The sequence below is a fragment of the Onychomys torridus genome, chromosome X, assembly GCF_903995425.1.
Source record: "Onychomys torridus chromosome X, mOncTor1.1, whole genome shotgun sequence".
Classification (NCBI taxonomy): domain Eukaryota; kingdom Metazoa; phylum Chordata; class Mammalia; order Rodentia; family Cricetidae; genus Onychomys; species Onychomys torridus.
In genome coordinates, this window is record NC_050466.1 from 23607208 (window position 1) to 23622517 (window position 15310).

The following is a 15310-nucleotide window of genomic DNA, read 5'->3' on the forward strand; positions in this document are numbered from 1 at the left end:
GGCTGGGAGGGAGGGCTGGGAGGCGCGCGCTGCAATGGCCGCTCGCTGCCGCTAGATGCCGCTCCCCCCCAACAGGAGCTGGGCGCGGGTTGGTGGCCGACAGATGGCGCCTGCGCGTTCCATTCGCCTCCAAGTCGCCGAAGAGCGAACACCCCAAACAATCCCGAAGCGCCACCAAAAAAAAAAAAAAAAGAAAAAAAAGAAAAAAAAAAAAAAAAAAAGAGAAAAGAAAAAAAAAAAAACCCCGCCGGATCCGACCGCCACTTTCAAACCCCCCCCCCTCACCGCTCTAGAACCGCGGGAGCTTCCGTCCCTGAGTAGAATTCAAGGGTGTAAAGAAGAGGAAAGGGAAAAAAATTCTTGTACCAGCCCAGGGGTGAAGAAGCCCCCCGGCCTGAGAAAGAAGGAAGGAGTGGGGGAGGCCAACAGTCTCCTCGCTGCCTCTGTATACGCTGAGGGGGGAGGTAAGTTATAAAATGGCGGAGGCGAAGCTTCTAGAAGTTTGGAGGGGCACCCGGAGGGCGCGCGGCCCACCGGGAGGTGTGTGTGCTTGCAATCGGGCGAAGAGAGCGTGCAGCCGGGAGGGAGGCGCGAGGCCGGCCGCTCCGGGGCCATGTCGCGGCCCTCTCCGTCGGCTTCCTGGGGTTCCGTGCGGGGCAACCATGGAGTGAGCGGCCGTGGCCCGGCGGGCACCGAGTCGTCGCCTCGTTCCCCCCAACCCCCCCCCCCCCGCGGCTCCCCCTGCCTCTCTTCTCCGCCCCCAAGTCGCTACCCCAACACTTCCAAGGAACTTCCAGTTATCTCCCCCCACCCCCTTCCTGCCTACCTCCTCCCAGAGCCGCTTTTTTAGCGCACGCCGCTTCTTTGCGACTGCCCTCGCGGAAGGTTTTCTCTTGCTTCCCTCGCCCAACTCTCCCCCGGGGCCTCGGCGGAGGACCCCCCCCCCCCCGACTCCTATGGGTGGCCCAAAATGGAGAACGCGCAGCGGCGCAAGATGGAGGCTCCGCGCCTCCGTGTAGCGTTCTGTGTGCCTTCCTCTCCTCCAGGGGCCTCTTAAGCAGCCTCGGGGGCAGAGAGCCCCCAAACTGAAGGTGGGGTGGGGGTGCCATCCGTAGTCGGGAGGGTGGTACGGTGGTGGTGGTGGTGGTGGTGGTGGTTGGGGGGAAGGAAAGGCGAGCCCGGGGAGGCCGCGGCCGGGTGTGTGTGTTGAGGGGGGGTGGTGGTGGTGGGAGAGCGCGCTGTGGTGGTGCGGGGAAGGAAGCGAGCAAAATGGTGGTGCTGGGAACCCGGGGGGGAGGGGAGGGCGAGCAGGCTTGTCTGTGTCTATTTGGGCCTCGGACCGAGGGAGGCGAGGGAAAAATCTACTCTGCTCACACCCCTCCCTCGTTCCCCCCCCTCTCCCTCCTCCCTTCCCCTCCTTCCTTCCCTCCCCTCCCCTCCCCTCCCTCCCTCCCTCTCTTCCTCCCTTCCTAGAGAGGGAACAACATTCATGTGACGGGCCCCTCGGCTTCTCTCCCCCGCCCCATCATCTCCAGCGCGTGGTGGGGGAACTGCTTGGGCAAAGCGGTTGGCATCGATCTCTCCATCCTTTCCGAGGCCCCGACTTCGGTCAGTTTTCTTAGGGCACCAATTTTCGAGATAGACTGGGGTCCGGCGGCGTCGGTCCCCTGCGTGTAGACCTTGCCCCGAAGGGGGCCCTGCCTGCCTGGCATGGGCGGAGGGGGGGGAAGGGCGGGAGTGGAAGGCTGTTTGTTGGGGGGTTTTGGCGCCACTTTTGTTTTAGTTTAGTGCCTGCTTTTTCGTTCCCACCCCCACCCGCACTGTCTTTTCTCAAGGCACGAACTGAGCTGATCCTTGCCCCAGGTAGGCAGCCTCTGTTTTCCCTCCACACTTTTATTCTTGCTTGAGGGCGACTTTCTCTTTTCTTCTCGCACGTATCCGGAGATCTGTGGACTGCAATTTTAGGAGGAAAAGGGTCGGATGGGCCATGGGAGAGAGAAGGTGTGGGAAACAGCATCAAGTAGTTCCGCAAAACTTTGAGCCCCGTTCCCATTTTCTTCTGGCCTAGAATCGTAAACGTATTGTTGATTTCGGCCTTTTTTCCCCTTTCCCTCCCGCCGCGAGAATGTCTTGTTTTGCCTTTAGCTTTTTCTTTCTTTTTTTTTTTTTTTAATTTTATAAACCGCTGTACTTCGACATTTAGTTTCTGCTCCTCCTCGGTGTTATATGTCATTTTATTTTTAATCTTCAACGGTAATGGGTTATGGTGTGATTTTTCGTGCTTTGGTGCTCGACTTGAATGTTTAATATTGCATTAGTAGTTTCATCCGGTCTGGGAGACTTTCCCCTCCGTGGCCTAGGATGGTTTTTATGTTGTTGCCTCCCCCTCCGCTACCCCTCCTTTCTTGTGGATATAGTTTTTAAATTGAGGGTCGTGTTTTTTTATTAAATGATTATTTCCAGCTTCTGTGCTATGTCTATCAGAAACTTTTGATCTGTGGGGTTAGGTTTAAGTAAAGGAGACGCTTGTGTTGGTTTGCAATGGTTCCTTAAAATGCGCGGGCCGCCTCCTTCTCGACCCCGGTAAAGCCCCATCTTCCCTTCACACTGGAGTGTAAATTCCGTACCCCCTTTCTCCCACGGACGGCCGTATTTCACAGCAGCCACACCCTGTATATATGTCTCTGTGGATTGGACTCATTATCAGCTTAATTTAGTGACTTAAACCACCATGATGGGACTTGCTTAAGCACGAAGCTTCTTTTCCTGTTCAGTCCTGGTGTTTAGTGTCGAAAGAGGAATAATCGAGGTTTCTTAATGAAAGCTGGTGCGGTGCAAGCTTTGCCTTTTTTCTGTTGTCTTTTTTCCTACTCCGGGCTGTTGGCGGTGTCAGCACCGCTGCTGGGGGCGGGGGGTGGAGGGGAGAAAGAGTCGGGTTACCGAAGTGCGTCATTCCTGGCTCGAGCAGGGCCTGCTCGGAGCTTGCTGGTGTTTGTTACTGTCCTCGCAGCACTTTGCTGCCAACCTTCTCTCTCTGCGTATTGGTTAGGAGCAAAAGCAGGAGGCGGTCTCCTAATTCTGTCTGGAGCCCAGTGCGTTGCGTTTAAGGGTATATGTGAACTTATTATATGTGTGTGTGTGTGTGTGTGTGTGTGTGTTTTGATGGCCCTGGAAAGTGGATACATTTCTGTTAACGACGTACAATTCAGGTAGTTTGGTCTTGCTTTTATATATTTCTCAATGAACGGTGGGGGTTAATTTTGAATATTTTAAACCACTTACGTCAAAATGTCTGGTTTTCTTTCTACATTGATATCCATCTATAATTAGGGATCAGAAGGACCAGTTAAGGCATAAGTGTTCAGTGGGTTTTCAAGTGGTTGAATTGTAATTTCATGACATATTATGTGAAATAGTCTCTTTTTTTCGGTTTTGACATCAAGTGCTGCGTGAATTCTAGCTAATTGCAAATGTTTAAGTTCATTTTTCACCTCATATTTCTATTTATCCTTGTAAAATATAATTTAAAATGTACTCATTGGGTCTTAGGGGCATGATTAAAATTCTTAGGTGGTCATGTTTATGTTTTTAACTGAATTTTTAAATTTTACTATCTAGGGTTTGTACAGGATGCTTTTATAGTAACATTGCAAGGTTTTTGACTTTTTAACCTGCTAGTTTGATACTTTTGTTGCCTTGGGAGTTATTCTCAGTGTCCTTACTGAGGACTTGTCTCTTTCTCTTTGAAGATAAGGAGAGTAGGAGGTTTGAGATGAAAGTGGCTGAGTTGATTATTGTAGCTAAATGAGTTCAGAAGGGCTCATTGTTGTTAACTTAGTCTACGTTTGTATGTGCTTGGAAATTTCTGGAGTTGAGGAAGAATTTTGAAGCAAAATTTCCAAGTTTTACATTTTGTGCTGATTTCTTTCTATTTACATATCTAAGTTATTTACACGAAAGTTAGGCTTGTGTGTAGGTAATTACATAATGCCTAGCATACTAACTTTGAAAAAAGATTTAAGCAAGCAGTCTAGGGAAAGCAACATACATTCCTACAAAGTAGACTTTAAATGTAACTTGCTGCAATGTGCTCTACTTTTACTTTCCTTTTGATTCCTTTTTTTTTTGTAGATTTAAAAAAATTCTTCTTGGTGTCTGTTTCATTAAGTTGGAGTTGCGGTGAGTCAGTATGAGAAGGATTTACTATTAATAGGAGGGGCTTTGGCAGTTGGAGTAAGCGACAGTGGAAGGGATTGGGGTGCCATAGGGAGCATCCCCGGTAGGAAGATTGACATGGCTGAATTCAGTTTCAGTGTTTGTTGTTTAATGACTAGGTAGAGAAGTGGATTGGGAAAAAATGTACTTACTAGCCATTCCGTCCCACTGTGAAGTAACAGTGGTATTCTAAGGTATCTGAGACTGACAGGCAGGGTAGAGAGGGTTCTTTTGAAACCAAGAGGAAAAAATTGAATGTTTACATTTAACAGGATGTACCCTCCCCTACAGTCTGCAATTCTAACTACTTAAAAGTTGATATGAAAATTATTTCAATGTTTTCTTTTCAGAACATTTTTAATATTGCCGTCAGCAATAAAAGTGCAATTAAAATTAAGACCCTTGGTTTCCTTTAATTAGGATGTTTGCTCCCAAAGTCCAGGGTATTATTCTGTGTCACTCTTACTTTGTTCTTCTGATAAATGCATTTTTGAATATTGGAATTCTGAAGGGAATCCAAAGCAATGGATATTTTACTTTTTTCTGGTTGGAAAAATTTATGCCCTAATTATTATAGAAAAATTTTCTGCGGGGCGGTGGCAGCGGCAGCACACGCCTTTAATCCCAGCACTCGGGAGGCAGAGCCAGATGGATCTCTGTGAGTTCGAGGCCAGCCTGGTCTATAGAGCGAGATCCAGGAAAGGCGCAAAGCTACACAGAGAAACCCTGTCTCAAAAAACCAACCAAACAAAAAAAAACAAAAAAATTTTCCCCTGGTCTGGGAGCAAACATTTTTTAACTGATATCAAAGATGTTAAGAGAAGGCAGATTCCTGGCAAATATTCTTAAGTAGATGGTGAAGATGTGGCATCAGATTTGGTTTCTTGTGGTGAGGCAGTAGCTAAACTACCAAACCAACAAATTATGAGTTTTGGCAGCCTTGAAGTGGATTTTGGATTTTTAAAGTCCAAATGTGAAAACAATTAATGGAGTTCAACATTTAGTTTTTTATCATTTGTATTAGGTAAAATTGGGGGTTTGGCCTAGGATTAGGCTCAAATCTCTTTTTTGAGGAGTACAGAATCAGAGGTGAAACTATGTCACGGTCACTTTAGTAATGTTTAATATTCTGCATGCTTGACCTAACCACCACAGCCCTCTGGGAATGTTGTAAACAGTGGGTAGACTTTGTTTTGCTTCCAGTTCTTTTATGATGGATGCAACACTCCAGTTTTTGATGTTGAAAGATTATTTGTGAATCTAAGGTTTATATTAAGTGTGCAGTTTGTTACTTAGAGGAGCACTATTTTGGAGCCTGGCTAATAAATAGCAAAGGAAAGGGATAGTCCCAATTAGCAATGCACTGTTAGTGTAGTTCTAGGTAGCTATTAGTGTATATTGAAGTGTGATCGTAGGGGAATAAAAAGAAGCCATAGAATCACACCATTTAAGAGTACTTTGCATTTTTCTTTTTAGTTTTCTACATTTAATATTTATGCTCAGGGATTTTCATGTGTAGTTCCATACTGTGCCTGTATAATAATTCTTTATGTACTTGTCTGCCACAAATGGTAGATTTTGCATGTTCTGGTGGCAAAGATGAAGAAATAAAATTGTCAGTTTGCTTTTTCAGTCTCCTGAAGTGCATTTTTTGCATTTAATTTAACTAAATACTCTATTTTTCTGCATAAGTAATGTGGCTTTGTGGATTGGGCTTTGTGTATATGAACTAAAAAATGGTACATCTTTATTAGCTTTTTTGCTGATCTGTTACCAGAAAATTTTCCTACTGAATAGGGTTTGTTAATACATGTTTACTGTACTTCTTTGCTACTGATTAGTAGACACCAGGATGTTAGTGTTGCCAGGCACAGTGGCTTACACCTGTAATTTGAGCACTTGGGAGGCTGAGGTAGAAGGACTGCTGTAAATTGGAGGCCAATTTGGGATACATAGTGAGTGAGTATCAGAGCAGCCCCCCAACTTTGTAAGATCCTATCTTGAAAGAAGAGAAAGTTAAGAGATTAATCACATTGCTTTGTTCTCCTTCCTCTCTGCAGAGAAGCTGGATCCAATGGTCTCTTTGCTTGTTTATTTTCTGACAGAATCTCCTCCTATAGGCCAGGTAGCCAGCCCTCAGATGTGAGATCCTTCCACTTGAGCCTTTCTAGTACTGGGATTTTGGACATTTACTGCCATGCTTGTGTTATTTTAATTGAAAAGTACATGATTAGACTTGACAAACTAAAGAGATTTCTGTAAGCTCTTAGTAACTTCATGTAAAACTCAAAAATAAAATTCCTTTAAAAATAAGTAAATTTTCATTGAGTGTTTAAGGCTGGAACGTTGAGCTCTCATACTTTTATAAGAATAACTTGGTAATAGAGTGTGATCTGTAATTTTTGAAATCTGAGCTGATCTAAAAAAAAGAATTTCAACATATTTTGGGTTTAGGATTGCTAGTATTTCATTTTATGTGTGTGTTTTACCTGCATGTAAGTTATGTGTACTGCACGTGTGCATGGTGCCTAAGGAGGCCAGTAGAAGATGTTGGATCCCTTGGAACTGGAGTTACAGAAGGTTGTAAGGTGCCATGTGGGTGCTGGGAATTGAACCTGGGTCCTGTACAAGAGCAGCCAGTGCTCTTAACCACTGAGCCATCTCTTTAGCCCCGTGGGTTCCCTTTGAGTGTCAGAAACTCTGTTTTAATATGAATCCTCATAAACTTTGCAATATGTGTTGTAAAGGATATTTTACAGATGAGGAAGTTGAGGTTCTAGATAATAGTAAATGATTTTCCCCAAATCACACCCTGATTAATGTTACCTCAAATCCTTTGTACTTTGTGGTTGTTAAACTCAGGTGTTTCTCTTACTGACTTTAGGTTTGCAATCCTCATTGCTTTAATTTTATTTATAAGATCAAGTTTGTTTGTTTCTTTCTCTCTCTTTCTTTCTTTTTTTTGTTTTTCAAGACAGGGTTTCTCTGTGTAGCTTTGTGCCTTTCCTGGAACTCACTTTGTAGACCAGGATGGCCTCGAACTCACAGAGATCCGCCTGCCTCTGCCTTCTGAGTGCTGGGATCAAAGGAGTGCGCCACCACCGCCCGGCAAGTTGTTTTCATATAGAATACAAGATAATTACAGATCTTTGTTCATGGTCAGGTGAGTTGCTCTAAGGTAAAAGTTCTGTTTTGGGGCCAGTGATGTGGCTGGGTGGGTAAGGACAGCTTGCTCCCAAGGCTGCTGACCTGTGTTCTGTCTCTGCAGCCCACATGGTAGAAGGAGAGAATTGACTTTTGCAAGTTGTCCTCTGAATTTGTACACATGCACCATGGGATGCCCCATGTGCTCCTCCCTCAAACAGATAAAGGTACAAAAAAATTTGAGACAAGGTTTCACTATATAGCTCTGGCTATTTGTGTGTAGACAAGGTTGGCTTTAAACTATAGAGGTCTCCCTGCCTCTGACTCCCATGTACTGCACCATACCTGTTGGTAAAAGTTCAGCTAAAAAGATGAAAGAGGTTCAGTTTTTTTTTTCCAGGCAGAGTTTCTCTGTGTAACGGTCTTGACTGTCCTGGATCTCACTCTGTAGACCAGGCTGGCCTTGAACTCACTGAGATCTACCTGCCTCTGCCTCCTGAGTGCTGGGATTAAAGGCATGTGCCACCACTAACTGGCTTCTATATTTTATTTTAAGCTAATAATCAAAGTAGTTGAAATCTGAGTTTTAATATTGCTTGAGTATAATCACCAAAATTCATGGAATGTTGAAGTCTTGATGTGAGCAAAGGTTTCTATTTTCTATGATACACAGAATAGTTACACATTAAAAAAATTATTTGTCATTTATGCTGTGTATGTCTAAGGATAGTTTCTGAGTCATTTAGCTTATTTAGTGGTTAGATTTTAATTAAAAAATTTAGGCTAGGGGGCTAGAGAAATGGCTCAGAGTACCCATTGCTCTTGCTGAGGACCTGGGTTCCCAGTACCCACAGGGTGCCTCACAACCATTTTTAACTGGGAATTCTGACATTGTCCTCTGACCTCTGAGGGCAGAGGATACACTTGTGGCGTACATACAGGCACAACAGTCAGATACATACAATAAGTAAACAAATAAATAAATAAAATGTAAAAACTAGGATACTCTAATAAGACTCTGCTTTTCGTAAACGAGAATTTTTCTTACCTGAAGAAATTCTAGATGTTGGCTTTAGTGAAGATGAGGCAAAATTAAATCTAAAAATATAATATGTGCTCTGTGTGTGTGCGTGTGTACATGTGTGCGCATGTACTTTTCATGGTCATGAGTCAAATTTATGTTGATAATTCCCTTAAACTTCATCTTCAGAAAATGATTTTTTGAGGTGATGAGCAGTCTTCTTTGACTCAGACTCTTTCAATATTGAGTATTTTCATTCATAATTTCTCTTTTTATTCCATTAATACCAACAACTAATGTTCCATGACAGAATTATAACCCAAGGTGCCAATTGCATGCAAAGTGTTTGTTTCTCCTATTTGTCTGGAAAAAAGATAGGTGCCAGGTTTAATATTCTTCAGTTTTCTGAGTTCTGTAGTTAACTTGAAGAACCTTGGTTACAGTTGTTCCTAGTATATTGAGCCTTGATTGGACTGTAAGCAGAATTTTATTTTCATGTTAAGAATTGTGATATAGCCTCTTAAATTTTGTATGATAAATGTCAGTAGAGTTGATGATATAGCCATTTCTCTGACAAATTGGTTAGTGGTTGGTGGCACACACTTAATTCAAGAATTTGGGAAGCAGAGGCAGGAGGATCTCTGAGTTCATGGCCAGCTTGATGGACAAAAAACAAACAAACAAAAAGTTGAATGTGGAAAGTTAAATGCATAATTTTATTTGTAAGAAGGAATAGTGTAGCAACATTTTTATTACATAATTAAATCTTTTCTAAAAAGACATCGATAGTAACTAATAATGACTGATTTCATTATATGTCAGGTACTATTACAAATACTTCATGTATTACGATACTCAATTTCATAATCCTATGAGGTATTACAACTACATGGTTCATTTTTTTCTTTTTTCCTTCCTTCTTTCCTTTCCTTCCTTTCTTTTCGTTCTTTTTTATTTTTATTTTATTTTTATTTATTTATTTTTTTTGAGACAGGGCCTGAGTTCTGGACCTCACTATGTAGACTGAGGCCTGGAACTCAGAGATCTGCCTGTCCTATGCCTTCCAAGTGTTGGGATTAAAGGTATGTGCTACAATGCTGACCTATAGGGCAAGGTATTTTATGTAAGTCTACACTAGCCTAGAACTCATTGTTGAATCCAGGCTGGCCTTGAACTGAAGTTGTTGTGATCTGCCCTCTTCACTGTGAGTGCTGGAGTTTCAGGCATGAGTTACCAGACCCTGCCAGACTAGGGTACTTGTGAGAGTAAGAGAGGGTGCCGGGGAAGAGCATAAACTAGGGTCCTCCCAGACAAACTGGGGTATATGATGACCCTAGTTAATAGAAGAGGAGACATGAAGGCCTGCCTAGTAACTTGTCCAATTAGTAATTGATAAGAAGGGATTGCAAACCCCATAGAGGTTTGTATGGGTATGAAAGTGATTTAAATTACTTGAAATTGCTGTAATCAGAGAGTTGGCTAATTTTTATTCTTTGGGGTTTTTTATTGTTACAGGGACAGTAGTAAAAGACAAGATAGAGCCAGGTGGTGGCGGCGCACGCCTGTAATCCCAGCACTCGGAAGGCAGAGCCAGGCTGATCTCTGTGAGTTCGAGACCAGCCTGGGCTACAGAGCTAGTCCAGGACAGGCTCCAAAGCTACAGAGAAGAAAGCCTGTCTCGGAAAACCAAAAAAACAAAAAAACAAAAAACAAAACAAAACAAAAACAACCCCCCCCAAAAAACAAAAAAAGACAAGATAGCATTGTTTTTTAAAACCCAGGAGAATTTCTAGTATACTGTTTTGAAGTTATTAGACTAGGATGAGTATATATGTCTTACTTAATGTCAAAAAGCAACTTCCTTGAACTTGACCTAAGTAAAACAAGTCAAAAACACCAACATAACAACTGAGTTTATTTTCCTTATGTATTATTCACATTTCCTTTATCATTTTTGTCTTAGGAAATATTGATGCTGTATTTCATGGAGTCCGTGAGAGGATAGATAAGAGAATGGTAGTGTTTGGGACTAGGGAGAAATGGTATTAAAACCTAAGAAAATGCTCTGGTGTAGAGATTTGCCTGAAGTTCAACGATCCTGTATCATAATGTGAGAGTTAGGTGTCGTGGGTATTGTGTTGCCTGAAATAGTGTGTATTCCCCGAAATAAACTTATCTGGGGTCAGAGGGCAGACAGCCACTAGAACAAAGCCAAAAATGGTGGCTAGAAAATGGGAAGAGTAAGCTATAGCAGAAGTTGGGTGTGGTGGTACACGCCTTTAATCCCAGAAACGCAACCTTTAATCCCAGGGAGTTGGGGCAGAAAGAGAAAGGTATATAAAGCATGAGGACCAGGAACTAAGGAGTATAAAAGCGTGTAGTTAGTTAAGCATTTGGTTGGTTAAGCGTTCAGGCTTTGGAGCAACACAGTTCAGCTGAGATTCATGTGGAGGAGGACTCAGAAGCTTCCAGCCTGAGGAAACAGGATCACATGAGGAACTAGCAAGGTGAGATAGCCGTGGCTTGTTCTGGCTCTGATCTTCCAGCATTCACCCCAATAACTGGCCTCGGGTTTGGGTTTCATTAATAAGACCTTTTAAGATTCCTGTCACAGTTAGGACTTGCAGAGAAGCTTGTGTGATGTCCGCAATGAAATGGTTCTCTTTGGGATGGGGACGCATGATTCTCAGTGGCAGAGCTGCTGCTGTTAGTGTCTGTAAGGCATTCAACTGTCCTCTCCCCACCCCCCCCCCACCGCCCCTTATTTTTGTGATAGTTTTTCTTATTTTGTATTTCTGGATTCTGTGTGTGTGCCAAATTACCAAATGTGAGTTCAGATGTAGAGAACTGGTTTGGGTATAGCTGTGAAAAAGGCATGGTTTTTGCTGAGTGTGGTGAGTGGTAGAGATTTGGTTTTTCTGCTTCAAAGTGATTTTTTGTTTTGTTTTGTTTTGTTTTTGTTTTCTGAGACAGGGTCTCAGTATGTAGTCTAGGCTGACCTTGAACACAGAGGTTCCCCCTGTCTCTGCCTCCCAAGTGCTGAGATTAAAGGCACCACCACTGCATGGCTTAAATTTTTTTTTTTTTATAGATAAGGCACCATAAGAGATCTGATCCTTTTCTCCCTCCTTCCTTTCTGTCTTTTTGTCTTTCGAGATAGGGTTTCTTTGCATAGTCCTGGCTGTCCTGGGACTTGCTCTGTACACCAGGTTGACCTCAACTCAGGTTGACCTCAACTCAGATATCCACCTGCCTCTGCCTCCCCTTCCAAAGTGTAGGGATTAAAGGCGTATGCCATTACGGCTCCTTGAGATTGGATCTTAGAGACCTACCAATTTTGTTTGCATAGTTGGATGTTTAATATTTCATTGACTGTTCTCTTTGTTTGTGGCAGTCACTATCTTAACAATAAGATTGAGTTACCATTAAGTAGTTCTGTACTAATTTGTTTAGTTTGTTAAAATTGTATAAGAAAACAGCTGGAAGGAAGATGACATTTCTGATCAGATAAGAAATTTGTTGACTACATTGTGACATGGGGGCAAAGGTTCATTTGGGGAAGAGGTTTTCTTTTTTGTTTGTTTGTTTTTTTGAGTCAGGGTTTCTCTGTGTAGCTTTGGTGTCCTGGATCTCGCTCTGTAGCCTAGGCTGGCCTGGAACTCACAGAAATCCACCTGACTCTGCCTCCCAAGTGCTGGGATTAAAGGCATGTGCTACCACTGCCCGGTGTAGTGGGTAGCCATCCCAGCCTTGGTCTGGAAGTTCCAACCCCCATTGAGGCTTCGGTAATCGCCCACAAGGTGGGGCCGAGGGAGGACGCTGAAGACCCAGGATCTAGAAGAAAGGCCTCTCTTGCTTGGTTCTGGGACCCTGGACGCTCGGGGTAGACGGAACAGAGTTCTCCAGAGAACACTGCCAGACTGTGCCATACCTTTGTCAGACCCTGCAACCTATCCCTTCATTTGTAAGTTAACCCACAAAATAAACCTCCCTTTTAACTACGTGGAGTGGCCTAAATAATTTCACCAATAGCCCGGGGAGGGGATTTTTGTGGTACTAGGGATTGACTCTAGAGCCTTACACTATATAAGCTAGACAAGTACTTTACTGTTGATTTGAGATCCCCAGCTCTTTATTGTGTTTTGACATAGGCTCTGAGTTGTCCAGGCTAGCCTTGAATCCACTAATTGCTCATGTTGGCCTCCAAGTTGGAATATTCCTACTTTGACATCCTGAGGGAAGGAGTTTGAGGACATTTAGTATATGAAGTTAACGCAATTGTTTTAACCTTAGTGGCAATTATAAAGTTGGAGTTTAAATGAGGTGGAGGTTCATGAACATTCTGAAATGATGTACAGGATTTTTTGTTTGTTTGCTTTTTGAGACAGGGTTTTTCTGTGTAGTCTTGTCTGTCCTGGAACTGGCTCTGTAGATTAGGTCAGCTTCAAACTCACAGAGATCCACCTGCCTCTTCCTCCAAGTGCTGGAATTAAAAGTGTGTACCACCGTGTCCAGCTCAAAATACATGTTTGTTTAAGGTATCTAAAATAATGCAGCTAAAATGTATTTTAGCTTTTTTTTTTTTTTTTTTTGAGCTGAGGACCGAACCCAGGGCCTTGCACTTGCTAGGCAAGAGCTCTACCACTGAGCTATAAATCCCCAACCCCTATTTTAGCTTTTAGAGCTTGGGTGAAGCCAACTGACAGTGGTGCACACCTTTAATCCCAGGACTCTGGCGGATTTCTGAGTTCAAGGTCAGCCTTGTCTAGTAGACAGAGTGAGTTTCAGAATAGCCAGGGCTGTTACACAGATAAACCCTGCCTCAAAACAAAACCCAAACCAAACAAACAAAAGCTTGGGTGTATGTATAGGACAGAGGTTCACTAGTACTGGGACTCAATGTACAATTTTTTTGTGATGTTGGAGATTGAATTCAGGGTCTCATGCATACAACACAAGATATAATGTGTGAATTTCATTTGGTTCTCAGGAATTTGTTATTAAATTGGTGGTGATTTATCCTGTTTCCTTAATAATATTATTAGCTGGACTTTTATCACAATAAAATGTATAAAAATTGTTATTTATTTGAGACAAAGTTTCACTATTTATCCCTGGTTGGCCTGGAACTTGCTACATAGAGCCAGAGATTCATCTTTGTCTCCTTAGTGCTGGGATTGAAGGTGTGTGCCACCATGCCTGACAAAACTCCTTTAACAAATTGTCCTGTACTATAGTTGCTCTTTAGGCCTTTTTCTTTTAAAGATTATATGGTCACATAACCCCTTTGGGCCTTCTGTCTCAGTCTCCCAAGTGCCAATATTGGGATTGCCATTCCTTGCTTTTCTCTTGTTTTGTGGTACCTGAGATAGAACTATGGGCCATGTTTGTGTTAGGCCACCACTCTGCCACTGAACTAACCTTTACCCCCGTATCAGTACAGTTTTGGCAGAATGTCCTTAATTTGAACTAGTGACAGTTAATAACTCGCATTAAAAAAAATACAGTAACAGAGGATGCTAATGTTAACTTGGAATGCTCATGTTTGGTGGTTAATAAACTGAGTTAATAGATTCCATGTTTATTCCTTATAGCATTTACCATTATCCAAAAGCTTGAGGCCTTCAAATTGGCATTATGCTTCTGTGTAAAAGCAATAAGCAATGAAAATTTTGTTAGTGGAGTTCAATGACTCGGGCCTGTATTTGGGAGGCGAGGAAAGGATTTGGGGAGTCTAGAAGTTTGAGGTTAGTTTGGACAACAGAGCACCACTATTTTTTTTTTTCAAGACAGGGTTCTCTGTGTAACTGCGCTGGCTGTTCTGGCACTTTGTAGACCAGACTGGCCTTGAACTCAGAGATCCGCCTACCTCTGCCTCTGCTGGGATTAAAGATGTGAGCCACCATTGCCTGGTTTAATTTTTTTTCAAGATAGGGCATCAGGCTAGAATGGAATTCACAGAGCTACTTGCTTCAGCCTTCTAAGTGCCAGGATTAAGGACATATGCCACCACACTTGGCTTTCTGTTGGGTTCTTACTGTGTGGTTTTAAAATGGAAATTTAATACATGCTTGTTTTGTTTTTTCTTTTCCTTTTTTTTCAAGTTCTGGGAATTGAACATGGGGCTTCATGTGCACTAGACCATTAAATGTTCTACCACAAAAATATATACCCACCCCTGCTCAACTCTTATATTCATTTCATTTTGTTTTTTATAAAAAGTTATTATGATTTTATTTATTTTTTGGGGGGGGTTGATAGGATTTTTTGTGTAGCCCTGGATGTCCTGGAGTTTGCTTTGTAAACCTGGCTGGCCTCGAATTCAGAGATCCTCCTGCCTCTGTCTCCTGAGTGCTGGGATTAAAGGTGTGGGCCACCACCACCTGTCCTGATTTTGTAAAAAATTCTTATTGAGGAATGGAAAAATGGTTCACTGCTTAAGAACACTTGTCTGTCTTGCAGGTTTCTGTTCCCAGCACCAACATGGTGGCTAATAACCATGTTTAACTCCAGTTCCAGGTGATCCAATACCTTCTTCTCACCTCGGTGGGCACCAGACACATGCTGCATATTTATGTATGTAGGCAAAGTATTCATATACATAAAAATAAGTAAATATATGAGTGTTTTGCCTACATGTATGTCTTGCACCATGTACATGATTGGTGCCCATGGAGGCCAGAGAAGAACATTGGATCCTCTGGAACTCTAGTTACAGATGGTTGTGACCATGTGGTCTGGGAATTGAACTTGGATCTTCTGAAAGAACAGTCAGTTTTCTTAACTACTGAGCCATCTCTCTATCTAGGCCCTTGTTCAGTTTTTTGAGACATGGTCTCAGTAACTCAGGCTTGCATTGAAATTGCTATGTAGCTGGATTCCTAGTACTCCTGTGTCTACCTTACAAGTGCTGGGATTACAGGCATGTAC

General features: G+C 42.8%; 1 protein-coding gene across 6 annotated transcripts in view; it reads left to right on the forward strand.

Moving 5' to 3' along the window:
• The first annotated feature begins 238 nt into the window (after positions 1–238).
• The window catches only part of Stag2 (stromal antigen 2), a 132783-nt gene continuing 117711 nt past the window's right edge, over positions 239–15310 (forward strand). For 2 of the 6 annotated variants that reach the window (XM_036174147.1, XM_036174152.1), the window contains exon 1: positions 239–464. The gene's annotated coding sequence lies outside the window, so the exon portion shown is untranslated. Of the gene's footprint in view, positions 465–828; positions 1092–1445; positions 1609–1804; positions 1864–3156; positions 3210–15310 lie in introns of those variants that run through there. The other 4 variants (XM_036174149.1, XM_036174148.1, XM_036174150.1 and 1 more) reach the window with 4 other exon arrangements.